This window comes from Littorina saxatilis, linkage group LG16 (genome assembly GCF_037325665.1).
Source record: "Littorina saxatilis isolate snail1 linkage group LG16, US_GU_Lsax_2.0, whole genome shotgun sequence".
Taxonomy (NCBI): domain Eukaryota; kingdom Metazoa; phylum Mollusca; class Gastropoda; order Littorinimorpha; family Littorinidae; genus Littorina; species Littorina saxatilis.
In genome coordinates, this window is record NC_090260.1 from 42,600,453 (window position 1) to 42,615,352 (window position 14,900).

The following is a 14,900-nucleotide window of genomic DNA, read 5'->3' on the forward strand; positions in this document are numbered from 1 at the left end:
ATTGAAACGTTAAAATAACGTTAAATAAACGTTGACACATAACCGTTCAATATCAAACCATTTTTTAACGTTAATTTAACGTTTGCCTGAAAACCAATATAAAACGGTTTGCATTGAAACGTTAAAATAACGTTAAATAAACGTTAGTACATAACCGTTCAATATCAAACCATATTTAAACGTTAATTTAACGTTTGCCCGAAAACAATTAAAAAACGGTTTGCACTGAAACGTTAAAAAAACGTTAAATAAACGTTGACACATAACCGTTCAAAATCAAACCAATTTCAAACGTTAATTTAACGTTTGCCCAAAAACAATTAAAAAACGGTTTGCACCGAAACGTTAAAAAAACTGTTAAATAAACGTTGACACATAACCATTCAAAATCAAAGCAAAAGCAAAAAAAAACAAAACAAAACAACCAAAAAAGTTATTGTTGTGGTGGCAACAAGAACCTTTTTTTTGTTGTTAAATGTCAAAAAAAAATTTTTTAAATAAAATATAATTTTTTTTTAATTGACATATATATCAAAAACAAACCTTTCAAAAAAATGTATTTGTTAAAAAAAAAACATTAAAAAAAAACATAATGTAACGTTAAATTAACGTTAGTTTTATGTTTTATGGCTACGTTTCTTTCACGTTTTATGGCGAACCTTAAATTAACGTTAGATTTAGGTTAGTTTACTCATCAAGATAAACGTTAAATTAACGTTAACATTTAACGTTAATTTAACCAAAATAAAACCATAATATAACGTTAAATTAACGTTAATTTAACGTTCACCGCTAATGTCAATTTGACCAAAATAAAAGTATAATACAACTGCTGTTTGAATGTATTTTTCACGTTGAGTGCTAACATTAAAAAGAACCCCCAAAAACATAATCAAACAAATCATAAAGAAAATAATTGTATTTAAATTTTTTTTTTGCTTTGTAATTTTTTTTTTCTTATTTGAAGATGCATTTCCCATAATCTTTTCTGTCTGCTGTTGTTGTAGTGTTTGTTATATATGTAGCTAAAACCATGTTAAAAAAAGACAAGCAAACACCAACAAATCAAAGTTTGAAAAAGGTTTTTGGTGAGAATGGTTAACTTTGCAGCTAACGCTATTTTATCTTGTTGTATTACTTAATCCGGAGAGCATGCAGGCTGTTGATTTTTGATCTCTGTCTCATTGGAAGGATGGTACTGGCCAGGTCTCATATTTTGAGCCAAACAGTGTACATGCTAACATAAAACAAAACAAAAGACAAATAAATAAAACCATTAGAAACATGTTTTGAGAATATGTTCTAAACATTTATTCATCATTCCCTGATATTTCCACAATATAAAAAATAAAAAATACACAACCATGATGAAAATGTCAAAAGTTGAATCAGTTCTCAAGTTTCTAGAAGTGAGTTTGGATATATATCACACTTTTAGGTTCTGTACCTAGAAATTTACCAATTCTATTCCATCTTTTGGGTTTAAAAAAGTCTTTGCAGATATATATTATACATCCGAAATGATGCCAGAAGAGACAAGGAAATATGAGGTTATTTGCAACACCACCAGCAGAGGAAGAAGTCGCTCACTTTGCAGCAGCAGATAAAAAGAATTGTTGAATTTGAAGCAGGAGCAGACACAGAAGTTGTTGAATGTGTAGTATCTGCAGCAGACACAGAAGTTGTTGAATGTGTAGTATCTGCAGCAGACAAAGAAGTTGTTGAATTTACAGCAGACGATATATTTGTTAAATCTGCAGCAGCACACAAAGAAGTCATTCACTTTGCAGCAGCTCCAGACAACAAGAATTGTTGAGTTTTAAGCAGGAGCAGACACAAAAGTTGTTAAGTTTGCAGCAGGAGCAGCGGCAGACAAAAAAGTTCTTGAATTTGCAGCAGATGATATACTTGTTAAATCTGCAGCAGCAAACAAAGAAGTCATTCACTTTGCAGCAGCTCCAGACAACAAGAATTGTTGAATTTTAAACAGGAGCAGACACAGAAGTTGTTAAGTTTGCAGCACCAGCAGACAAAGAAGTTGTTGAATTTGCAGCAGACGATATATTTGTAAAATCTGCAGCAGTAGCCATGGAAAAAGTTGTTGATACAACCAGTGCAGACGATGACATGTCTGCAATAGGTGACTTTGAAGATCTGCTCCACATGCTATGACACCTGCAAAGACAAAGAATGCAACAATCTTAAAACAAAGAATTCAGTGTTATTTCAGAACTTCAGTGTAAACACTATAATTATGTCTTTGTTGGTGTTCTTTGCTGAACATAGAACTGAAGGTAAATAAGGTTTAAATTGTCTTTGCATTATGCCAATATTGTTGAATTTACTTCTGTGAATTTGCTAACTTTGATAGCATCATTCTGTGTTTGAATGAAATGCTCTATGTCAATGCTGCCTGGCACGGATAACAGCCCAACCAACCCGTCCACCCACACCCCCACCCCACCCCACCCACACCCACACCCACTCACACAGAACACCTTCCAACAAAATTTTCCCCAGACTAAGACAATAGAATGTCAGTTGGACCTTGACTAAAAATATGCATAGGTAAAGATGTCCCAGCTACAACAACTTGTTCTGTCAGAAGACCTCCAACATGCCGAAATGATGTGATGGCCGACCAGCCAAGGATTAGAACAATGCGTCATATAATATCAGCATGTATCAATGACCCTAGGCTGAGGCCTGACAATAACACTGCCTTCTCTCAAATATGATTTTCTGTTATAAATATAATAATATGACTGCTGGAACATTCATCTTAGCGTTAAACAAGGATTTTACCTGCAAACACACACACACACACACACACACACACACACACACACACACACACACACACACACACACACAGTGACACACACTTACTTGGCCTCAACAGCCAGAATGTCGGGGTTGTACCTTGTAGTTTACATCCCTGTGAATGCTTTCTGTTCCATCCTCATGGTAATTCCTCCCACCCTGCAATGAAAATTGAAAGCATTGATGTGTGAATTGCATTAATTACAATAGTCTAAACACACTCAAATCTTTACTTGTTAATGAAGACAGAGAGATAGAGAGTGGGAATAAGGGTGGGGGGAGGGGAGAGAGCAGTTGTCAATCAAACCTTGTTTTAAAAATTTAACTTTTAAGTGTCTTTGAATAGATCATTTTCGAAAATAACTCCCCATGCCTCTCCTGAGATCTCTTATTTACTGTACAGTTATGCATTTGACCTGAAGCTGTAAGATTGAACAGTAAGTGCCCTGCGTGCACATGTGTGGAAAGTATCAGATTGAGAGAGAGAGAAAGTCTCAGATTGAGAGAGAGAGAGAGAGAGAGAGAGAGAGAGAGAGAGAGAGAGAGAGAGAGAGAGAGAGAGAGAGAGAGAGTAACAGACAGACAAAGACAGAGAGAGACTGAAACTGAGAAAGAGACAGAAGGCAGGAAAGAAAGAGAGAGAAATCCACCTTTCCAATCGTTATGCATGATATTGCTTTGATATTTGTGACTCGTATGAAAAATAAGTCAACAATCACAATGCCAACGGATCGTGAACTATGAATAACAGGCTACCAGTAAGTTCGTCACACGGTAGATTCGTCACCGGTCCCGGTAACTTCGCCACAGTAACTTCGCCACAGTAGTCCGAGCGCGGCTCTCTCTCTCTCTCTCTCTCTCTCTCTCTCTCTCTCTCTCTCTCTCTCCCACCTCCTTCCACCCCTCCCTCTCCTCACATTGAGTTTCTCTGCCTCCTTGACAGTGAGGTTGAAGTCGTGTGTTCGTGAGTGTGTGTGTGTGTGTGATGGTGTGTGTGAGTGTTTGTGCGTGTGTATGTGCGTGTGTGTGTGTGTGTGTGTTTTAGTGAGTGTGTGTATGTGCGATGGTGTGTGTGAGTGTTTGTCAGTGCGTGTGTACGTGCGTGTGTGTGTCGTGTGTGTGCGTGCGTGTCATGGATGTGGGTGCATGTACGTCCGTGTCTCTCTCTCTCTCTCTCTCTCTCACACACACACACACACACTCTCTCTCTCTCTCCCTCTCTCTCCCCCCCTCTCTCTCTCTCTCTAAAAAATGTGAATCTTGAATCTCTCCCACAAATCAAACATCTGAAAGCATAAGCTCTTTAGCATAAACACCCGCCCACCCCTGCCGGTAACTTCGTCATAGGTGACGAATCTACCGTGTGACGAACCATAGATATCAATACACATCTATGGACGAACTTACTGGTAGCCGAATAACAACAGTACAGTTCAACATTACCTGAATTTCTTCCTGCTGAAAGTTCCATTCGCCTCAGCGTCACAAGATCTGTATTAGTCCTGATATATGCTGAAGTGTAGCATGTTATCTTATACATGTATCAGCAGTCACACTGGCTTTGAAGTTGCTAGCGTTTTAAAAACTGTTACAGAAACTTTTTTTAATTTTGATTCCACTGTGAAAGGTTGAGACTGAGAGTACTGTCCCTTGGCGATCAAGGGAGGTCACTCAGAATTTTCGTTCCTAGTTATCGAACTTGGACGTAACGGCACGTTGTCAACAAATGCGTTGGGAAGATTGAAAACTGGCAGTTGCAAGAGCACTATGTGATACACCAACAGAAACGAACCAGACTGGACAGTCCAATACTAAGACCGAAGGCGCAAGACATAATTACTGGACTGGTTTCAAGAGTTTTACAAACTTTGAGTGAGTATTGCCTTAGTGAACTTGGAAGATATAGATTTGCTAATTATTGAGACTTGATGTATTTTTCTTGGAATATGAGACTAAAAAGTGTGTTTGTTTCTTATGTGTGTGTGTGTTTGTGTGTGTGTGTGTCACTGTGTGTGTGTGTCACCGTGTGTGTGTGTGTTTAGGTGTTTGCTGTTTTTCTTTAGGCCAAAAAAAAAAAAAAGGTCTGTTGTAACATAGGCCAAAACAAGTCGCGTAAGGCGAAAATACAACATTTAGTCAAGTAGCTGTCGAACTCACAGAATGAAACTGAACGCAATGCCATTTTTCAGCAAGACCGTATGCTCATAGCACGCTTTTCTGTACCTCTCTTTGTTTTAACTTTCTGAGCGTGTTTTTAATCCAAACATATCATATCTATATGTTTTTGGAATCAGGAACCGACAAGGAATAAGATGAAAGTGTTTTTAAATTGATTTCGACAATTTAATTTTGATAATAATTTTTATATATTTAATTTTCAGAGCTTGTTTTTAATCCAAATATAACATATTTATATGTTTTTGGAATCAGAAAATGATGGAGAATAAGATGAACGTAAATTTGGATCGTTTTATAAATTTTTATTTTTTTTTACAATTTTCCGATTTTTAATGACCAAAGTCATTAATTAATTTTTAAGCCACCAAGCTGAAATGCAATACCGAAGTCCGGGCTTCGTCGAAGATTACTTGACCAAAATTTCAACCAATTTGGTTGAAAAATGAGGGCGTGACAGTGCCGCCTCAACTTTCACGAAAAGCCGGATATGACGTCATCAAAGACATTTATCAAAAAAATGAAAAAAACGTTCGGGGATTTCATACCCAGGAACTCTCATGTCAAATTTAATAAAGATCGGTCCAGTAGTTTAGTCTGAATCGCTCTACACACACACACAGACAGACACACACACGCATGCACATACACCACGACCCTCGTCTCGATTCCCCCCCTCTACGTTAAAACATTTAGTCAAAACTTGACTAAATATAAAAATAGGGTCGGTAGGTCGGGATTTTTTTTTTTCCAAAAAACCCATATTTTTACGTTATTTTGCCAAAAAAACAAGATTTTTTTTTTTTCCCAAATGCCAAAAAAAAGTCTAGGGTCGCGCGAAAAAACTAGGGTCGGTCGGGTTACCGTAAACAGACTTTTTTTTTTGGCCTTATTGTTGTTGTTGCCTGAAATGGTGATTTTAACTAAGAATCTATTCCTTTTATGATTCTGTTGTGCATAATAAATAGCTTTTATTCTTTCAGATTTATACCACAAAAAAAACTGTCTGCATTTGGTGGGGAGGTGCCTTAACTGGTCAAAAGAAAAGTGAGCCGATTGATGGCATGGCCGTTCATCGCATTTGGATGGTAAAAAGCAAAACCAGTTTCCATTCTTCAACAAGCTGAAGGTTTGCATTGGAAAACAGTAAGTGTTTTTTTTTAAATGAGTTTTCAATGTAACTGACAGAACAATTTGTTGTATAATTATTATAATCAGTTGTGTAATGCTTGCAAAACATACACACATGTACACACGCATCCCCCACCCCACCCCACCCCTTTCCACATATATACACACACACACACACATGTACACACGCATCCCCCACCCCACCCCACCCCTTTCCACATATACACACACACACACACACACACACACACAAACTCCAATTTGAACTGTTCCTGTTTCAGTGGTGGACCTCTCTGGTGACCTGTAATTACTCAACTGTCAGTTGGAACATATTAGGGAAAATAATCTATCATTGTGCTTTTGTACATTTGTTGGTTAAATCAGAATTACTTACAATTCTGTTTCCAGTCCTTTGTGCAAATTCGTATTAATTGGACATTATTTCTTTCAGATGAAAAAATCCTGTCTACAATCGGAGATGGGGGTGGCAATGGGAGGGGGCCACAGTCCGAAGGATGGCTGTACCAAAGCATGCAGTTGGAAGGGGACAACCCATCAAGGTTTACAATTATCAGCTTTGAAAACAGTGAGTACAATTTGGTACATGTATAATTATTGTTGTCAGTTGTTTATTGCTTGTAACAGACCCCACACACACACACACACTCATAAATTCAATATCAACCGTTTCTGTTTCAGTGATGGACTGGTATGATGAACTTTTCTGTTTTTAATAACATTTAGGAAAACATGTTGTCATTCTGTGCTTGTTTGTTTTTGTGATAACTGAGAATCTTTGTTCTCATTCCTGTGCACATGTATTTATATTGATTTTTATTCGCTCAGATAACAAACAAGTCTGCAATTGGGGGAGGTGTCTGGACTGGTGGGAAGACTGATGAGTTCATTGATGACAGATGATTGTACCAAAGTTATTCAATCGGAAGAGGGAAAAAACATCGAAATTTCCATTGTCTGTGCTGAAAGTTCACACTGTTGACCAGTAAGTGAATTGTTTAAATCAGTGTCGTCTTTTTTTTCTGTGGTGCTTAATTTCAATATCAGTTGTGTAATGCTTGCAACACACACACTCTCTCTCTCTCTCTTTCTCTCTGTTTCTTTCTCTGTTGTTACAAATTGGGCTGAGACTTTTGATTTTGCATATGTGGACTTGCGCCTGTGTGTGTGTGTGTGTGTGCGCTTGTGTGTCTGTGTGTGTGTGTGCCTGTGTGTGTGTGTGTCTGTGTGTGTATACATTGGTGTGTTTCTTAGTACATGTATTGTATGTGTTTGTTACTGCTAATGTGTGTGTATGTGTGTTTGTTGTACTACGTTGCAAGCCCCTGAAGCAATTTTTTGATTAGTGCTTTTGTGAACAAGAATCAATTGACAAGTGGCTCTATCCCATCTCCCCCCTTTCCCCGTCGCGATATAACCTCCGTGGTTGAAAACGACGTTAAACACCAAATAAAGAAAGAAAGAAAGATGTGTGTTTGTAAGTGTATATTTGTGTTAGTGTATGTGTCTGTTAGTGTGTGTTAGTGTTAGTGTGTGTGTGTGTGTGTTTGTGTGTGTGTGTGTGATTTAGTTTGTAATCCCAGCCATTGACTAAGGACCGTGTGTGATTTAGTTTGTAATCCCAGCCATTGACTTAAGAACCATTTTTCCTTCTCTATCCCAGGTTGGTATCCTGCATAAGATTATGACCACTTCAAAGTCAGGGAGCTGGGCCTGGCCACATAGTTCAAGCAGAAGTTGAACTACTCCCTCACCATTACCATCATCATATTCTGTGAGGTGGACTTCACCTACGACCAGAAGTTTGACCAGCGTCAAAGAGCGAGTGCAGGCAGCTGCTAGTGCTACAGGACATCATTGCGCGCCATCTCACTAACAAGATTCAACACCTTTGCTGACCCACAGCTTCTGAATGCTGTGTTTGCAAAGCAGCCCGGCATCAAGCCTCATTTACATGGGTGCCATCATTCAGGACTAACACCAACAGTTCATAAACAAATATTCACTGTGCACACACGTTTGGCAAAGTGGAGCAGAAAACTTGCAGTCTTGCTGCTTGTTAATTTTTATTCATCGATGATTGTTTTTCATCTAGCTACTTTTTGTTTATTTGTTGCTTAACGTCCAGCCGACTACGCAGAGCCATATCAGGACGAGGAAGGGGGGGATGAAGGGGGCCACTTGTCAAGCGATTCCTGTTTACAAATGCACTAACCCATTACTTGTGTCCCAGCAGGCTTTAGTAAAACTAAATTAATACCTACTGGAAGATTACCAGTTTCCAGTATGTTAAAATAGGCTTAACCTATCTACTGCTGGACTTACATCAGAACACTAACAGATTAAACTATACATGAATCGCGAGACAAGCGGCAAGAGAAGAGATTTTTGGAAAAAATACAGGTGAATGAGCAAGAAGGCAGAAAAAAGAAAAGAATTCATGAAGAAAAAGAGAGCATGACAGGAAAGAGGAACCAAAAATCTACCTAACAGCAAACTAGAAAGCTCCTGCGGTTCCAAAAACAGGAGGGGCCTTTAATTTCATAACCGCAGTGCCCCACTGCGGGAATCTAGCTACTCCACAAAATATGTTAATATCTTTTGTGATAGCAAGAATCTTAATGAAATGAAGCAGAGCGCTATTTTAATATCTGAGAAACAAAGGGACGTAATTGCTCTGCTATATGACATGTGCAACAAGAGTAAGTGAGATTATGTGGAAGCAATTTTCTTGGCACCTGTGAGAATAACACGCTTTTGAATGAACAAAAGACTTTACATGCATGTCGCACGTGTATGCATTAATAGCGCTTACATCCCTTCGTTTCTCATATTTTGTGCTACTGACTTGCTTGTATTACTAGAGACATCCAGGTTTGCCTTCGTCAAAAGTTCGTGAGTTCCGATCTTCGCGAGTTTGTTGAAGTGGTGACGTCACATCCCGTCACGGTCACCACTTTCCAATTTCGGTCCAGATCTACGCGAAGTTCTTCGTGCGCGTTCGTCTGTTTTTCGAAACAGTGATGACGTGACGAGTAGCGTTATATATGACGAGTCTTTTTTATCGGAATATTCCAGACATCTGAATATGCTGGGTACACACGCAACACTGACAATTTTTTTCGATTTTTAGATTCATTCCTGTAAAATCTCCCAACTCTAAAACAAAATAGGCCTAGTGGAAACAAGTGTCTTGTGCAAGAGAGATCAAGGGAGATAATTGGCAGGATATGTCGCCCGTTGACTCAAGTTCTGAGTTTTGTGTGGGTATCCGTGTTCATGCACTAGGCCTCCAAAATGAACAGTTTACAGATGCACAGTCCACAGAAGCGTCGTAAAGATATCAAACTTTAACACTGCGCACATAAAACATATTTTTAACATTATGAAAAGGACTAAAAGTACTCGCGAAGATTGCTGATTAAGGTTCGTCAAACACGCCTTTTTCACCACGCAGATCCCGGTCTTCGGCAAGCCGTGGTGGGCGCGAAAACCCAAGCGCATGCGCATTGAGGCACAAAGTTAAAAATAGAGAGGAAATCCCCACCACCGACGAATGTTCGTCTGACGAAGGTTGAATCTGGATGTCCCTAGTGATTGTGCAAATAATTTGTATTGTTTTCATCTCTGATTTTGTCATTAACAATGATCGCTGTCGATAATGAGTTTGCACAGCCCTATGGTATTTACCTTGATGAACCCATACCAGCATTGTGATTGAAATTCTTAATTGCTGATCCTGTTATCGCCTTCTGATGATTTTTTTTTTATCAAGTTCAGACTATTATTAGTCAATGTAGCATTGCTTCAATGAGATTAAGTCCACACATAATTTTTGCCTGCCCGATTGATAATACTATGCTGTGGTATTTTACTGAGACTGAAAAATGTGTTGTAATATTTTTTTAGTTCACAGTTTCATGTTTTAGCAATTGAAGGAATTTAGTTTGCATTGTTCAACATTTTAAAAGTGTTACTGTTATCAAATTAGTATTCACATATTGAATTGTTAAAGACCCCAACAATTTAAATTTTAAATAAAATTTGTGATCTTGAATTTTCTGTGCATTAATTCAAATTTGTATTTGCAAATGTTATTTTAATGTTTTCAGGAGAACGTAAATTTAACGTTTGCATGTGAACGTTAATTTAACGTTGGCATGTGAACATTAATTTAACGTTTGCATGAAAACGTTTGATTATGGTTTTGTTTTGGTTAATTTTATGTTTGCATGCAAACGTTAAAAAAACGTTAAATAAACGTTAATCTAACGGTTATATTATGGTTTTGTTTTGGTTTGTTTTTAGTTATTTTTACGTTAGAGGTTAACGTAAAATTAACGTTAATTTTACGTTATTTTATGGTTAGTTTTTGGTAAAACTAACGTTAAACTAACGTAAAAAGTTAACGTTACATTAACGTTAACCAGATGAGCAAAGTAACGTTAATGTAACGTTAACTTTTTACGTTAATGTAACGTTTACCGTGAACGTTCATTTAACGTTAATTTAACGTTAGCATGCGTTTGCTCATTCGCTCGTGGAAATGGCCGATTTCGAAGAAAAAACAAGTCTCGGCCCGCTCAAAATAACAATGACCGACACTTTCAGTAATTCCTTCGCGTGACGTCGAACCCTCTTACGCCATAATGTGACGTCTTCAAGACATAACCCTGACTTGTCTCCTGGATTACTGCGTCATGATAGATACATTTCGAAGAACAATCACAAGGTTTGGCTCACAATCCAAACAAGTGTGAGCATTCTGCCATTGACTGTGCGGATAATTACATTTATTTTCGGTTTACCGCAGTAAGCCGAACACAGTGTTGGGGGGAGAGCATCACCGTGTTTGGCCAACTTCCGGTGAGACGACCCGCAGTCGGCCGACTGAAATTTTGTTCGTGAAACCCGATAACGTCGGATTACTGTGGTTCTCTCGGACAACTGCAGTTGGTCGACTGTGTTTTTGGCTTATGAAACTGGCCCCTGGTCTCTAAATGCAGAAGACCACCGCTTAAGATCAAGCGAAACTGAAACTGAAAAAAATCTCCCAATTTTGCGGCCTTGGCAGAGTTTTTTCTCTCCATATGACATCAAAAGAGAAGTGACGCACAAATGTAAACGTCATCAGATTATTTGGCCCGATTATTTTACCCCAAAGAGAAGGATGAGGAAATTTTTCGCAAATAAAACTTGGAAAATAGTTCCCGCTGAACCAATCAAATTTCCAACGGAAACCACTTTGACAGAGTGAGACCCGTGGATGATGACAGATGTAACTGCAGTGTGCCCGCTCCCCTTCTGCAGAGACATGAGGCTAGAATTGACCTCATGTTGTAATGCATGTCATAAGCGATATTTGAGTAGTGCCAATTTTAGGCCCAAATAAAAGACATTGTCATCATTTTCACGAGTTTTCATTCACAAACACCTGGGAAATAAATCTTATGTTCCCCATGCAATAAATCGAGGTGGTGAATGAGTTTGAGCTTTCAGGTGAAACGTGAATTGTCAAAGTAAAAGCCAATCAGGCTGATTGTCTGATGTGTGGAACCATCGCGGCTTTGGATTTGTGTTTCCGAGGACAACGATTGTAAGCATTCACTCTCAAAGACCCAATCAATGTTGATAATTACCGCGGTGACTCATGGTCAATTTGCAACTTATCTCTGTAATCGCAAAATCCACAACGAAAAGTCATAAACACTTAAAAAGAAAAGAAATATGCTCAACACTTACTGTACTCACACGTATGATCGCAGCTCAGAAAATGATGACAACTTATATTGTTGAAGATTTGAGATATTTGGAAGCTCTCTCTCTCTCTCTCTCTCTTCCTTTCAATCCCCCCCCCCCCCTACTCTCTCTCTCGATCTCCCTCTTTCCCCCCGCGGGTTAGGGGAAAGAATTTACCCGATGCTCCCCAGCATGTCGTAAGAGGTGACTAACGGATTCTGTTTCTCTTTTTACCCTTGCGTGTGCGTGTCAGTGTGTGTGTGTGTGTGCAACGAACCTTCATGCACGAAGAATAGTTATTTGTCTGTGTTTCTGATGCTCTCTCTCTCTCTCTCTCTCTCTCTCTCTCTCTCTCTCTCTCTCTCTCTCTCTCTCTCTCTCTCTCTCTCTCTCTCTCTCTCTCTCTCTCTCTCTCTCTCTCTCTCTCTCTCTCTCTCTCTCTCTCTTTCTCTCTCTCTCTTTGAGTAAAACAAAGAGTATGGTGATAACCACGAGATAAAAACACCAAAGTCCTTTACAAACTGTCAGTTGGTTCAACTCAAGTGCAGCAAGTTAGGGAACATAGATTATTGGGTGTTACCGTTGATCAAGAATTGAAATGGCAAACTCATTTGAGTAATATCTGCAAAATAGTATCAAAGAATTTGTACCTGTTATCAAAATTAAGGCATTACGCAGATTCTGAAGCACTCAAAATGTTCTATTACGGCCACATAATGCTTCATATAAACTTCGCTTCAACACTTTGGGATAACTGCAGTGATGTTCATTTAAAAAGACTCAATTCCCTGCATCGCCGAGCTGCAAAACTTATTCTGTATGATTTGAATAGGTCCACGGATGATAAACTAAAGCTCCTGAAGTTCCTCCCCTTGAAAGATCAGTTGACGTTAAACAAGGCTGTGTTCATGTATAATATTCTAAGTGACGACTGTCCTAAATATTTGCAATCACATTTCGTCAGTCATGTTACTCAGTCGTGTTACTCACATGTCATTGGTGTGACTGAGGCTTCTGAATGCAGAATTTCCAGGAAGATATAATTCTTTTCAGTCTGTTTATCTTTTGCTCAATGCTCTCATAATACTTGATTCGAGAAAAATACAATTGCAAGAAATGTACAAGTTTCAAGCTGCTGGCGATGTTTGACATTTTTCAAAAATGATTTTTATTCATTTGAGTGACAATTTCTTTCATTTTTTATCGCTTTCTTTGACTTTAAGGTATATATTTTTCTTCAGAAAGTGAAAAGTGTATTGTTTTTGTCATACTGGAGGCAAACTAGTCATCTGTCAACATTTCTTTGAAACTAAAAAAAAAAAAGAAAGAAAGAGTAACACGACTGACGACTGCAACAAAATATTTTTTGTTTATATACATATTTTATGCTAACATGGCACTGGGTGTCCTGAATAATGTCAATGCATTTGTTAAGAGTTTGGAATAAATTCACTTTTAACCATACACTAGTCTGATTTTTCGTTCTTTTTTGAAAAACGCCCATATATCATATCATGTAGCGTCTGAAGTGTGTGTGCAAGTGTGTGTCTGTCACGGCACGGTGTGTGTGTACCGGTGTGTGTGTGTAGTACGTGTGTGTCACAGCACGGTGTGTCTGTGTGTGTGTCATGGCACAGTGTGTGTGTGTGTGTGTGTGTGTGTGAATGTGTGTGTGATTGTGAGTATGTGTGTGTACGTGTGTGCGTGCGAATGTGTTTCAGTCGGTTTGACTGCTATGATCGGGGTGTGTGTGTGTGTGACCACTTAAAATTAGTTGCTTTCGGCGGCACGCCTTCCTCCACAGAGGCCTCATCAACAACAAAACACACACACACACAACAACAAAACACGTACACACACAACAACACGCACACACACAACAAAACACTCACGCACACACACAACAACAAAACATGCGCACACACAACAACAAAACATGCACACGCACAACAACACACGCACACACACAACAACAAAACACACATACACAACACGCACACACACACAACAACAAAACACGCACACAACAACAAAACACGCACACACACAAACAACAAAACATGCACACACACAACAACACACACACAACAACAAAACACGCACAACAAAACACGCACACACACAACAACAACAAAACACGCACACACACAACAAAACATGCACACACGCACACACAACAACAAAACACGCACACACAGAACAAAACACGCACACACACAACAACAAAACACGCACCAGGCCATGGGAATTGTCCGCCGAAAGGCAAATTTTCGCCGAAATGGTTTTTGTTCTGCCGAAAAAATAAATAGGGGAGGCAAAAATGGTTCTAAAATCAGATTTTAATGGCAAACTTGGAGCTCAGATGACACCAAATTGCTCCATTTGGGTTATTTGGAGAAAAATAAATTCCGGGAGGGGGGGTTCATGCCCCCGGACCCCCTTAGTAACTTAAAACACACCTTTTCCGCAAACATTTACCGTGAAATACTTTTTCAAGCCTGGTCCGTTCCTGCTGGTCACTTTTGTCCCATGTACTGTACATAGTTTTTCACGTATGTCAGTGTTTTGCGCGCGCGTGAGTGCGTATGTTTGTGATAATGTACGTATTATTGTGCAATTTGTTTTATGTAGTGCGCGTGTGTGCCCTTGCGTGTGTTTGTGATAATGTTTTATTGAGCAATGTGTTATTCATTCATGTGGGTGATTGCACGTTAAAATATGTTATGTTGTCGTAGTTTTTTTTATTGTACAGCGCTTTGAGCAGGGTTAAACCCTGGATATATGCGCTATAGAAATATTATGCAGTAGTAGTAGTTCATGTAGTAGTAAGGCTAGGCGCTTCGCGCCGTCGACTTTGCTATATTACTTAAGCATTTTCAGCCTTTTTTACTTTTTTTCAATTCCCATGCCTGACGCACACACAACAAAACAAAACAACATGGTTGTTACGTGTGTCATTTGGTTTATCACCGTCTGCATGTTTTTGTTTTTGTCCTGTTTGAATAAAGTGCAAT

The 14,900-nt window shown here is 38.8% G+C and overlaps 2 long non-coding RNA genes across 3 annotated transcripts; one reads left to right on the top strand and one right to left on the bottom strand.

Annotated features, from left to right (window-relative positions):
- Nucleotides 1–1,166: 1,166 nt before the first annotated feature.
- Nucleotides 1,167–4,442, bottom strand: LOC138949671 (uncharacterized). 2 transcript variants are annotated; one of them, XR_011450389.1, is made up of 3 exons: nucleotides 4,267–4,442; nucleotides 2,890–2,982; nucleotides 1,167–2,175 (listed from the first exon to the last, which is right to left on the bottom strand). It is a non-coding gene; the product is annotated as an uncharacterized lncRNA (long non-coding RNA). The 2 variants fall into 2 exon arrangements; XR_011450388.1 differs by lacking the exon at nucleotides 4,267–4,442 and having other exon boundaries at nucleotides 2,890–3,343.
- Nucleotides 4,443–4,555: 113 nt separating this feature from the next.
- Nucleotides 4,556–10,204, top strand: LOC138949665 (uncharacterized). Its single transcript, XR_011450383.1, has 5 exons — nucleotides 4,556–4,695; nucleotides 5,982–6,144; nucleotides 6,581–6,715; nucleotides 6,976–7,132; nucleotides 7,811–10,204. It is a non-coding gene; the product is annotated as an uncharacterized lncRNA (long non-coding RNA).
- Nucleotides 10,205–14,900: the final 4,696 nt, after the last annotated feature.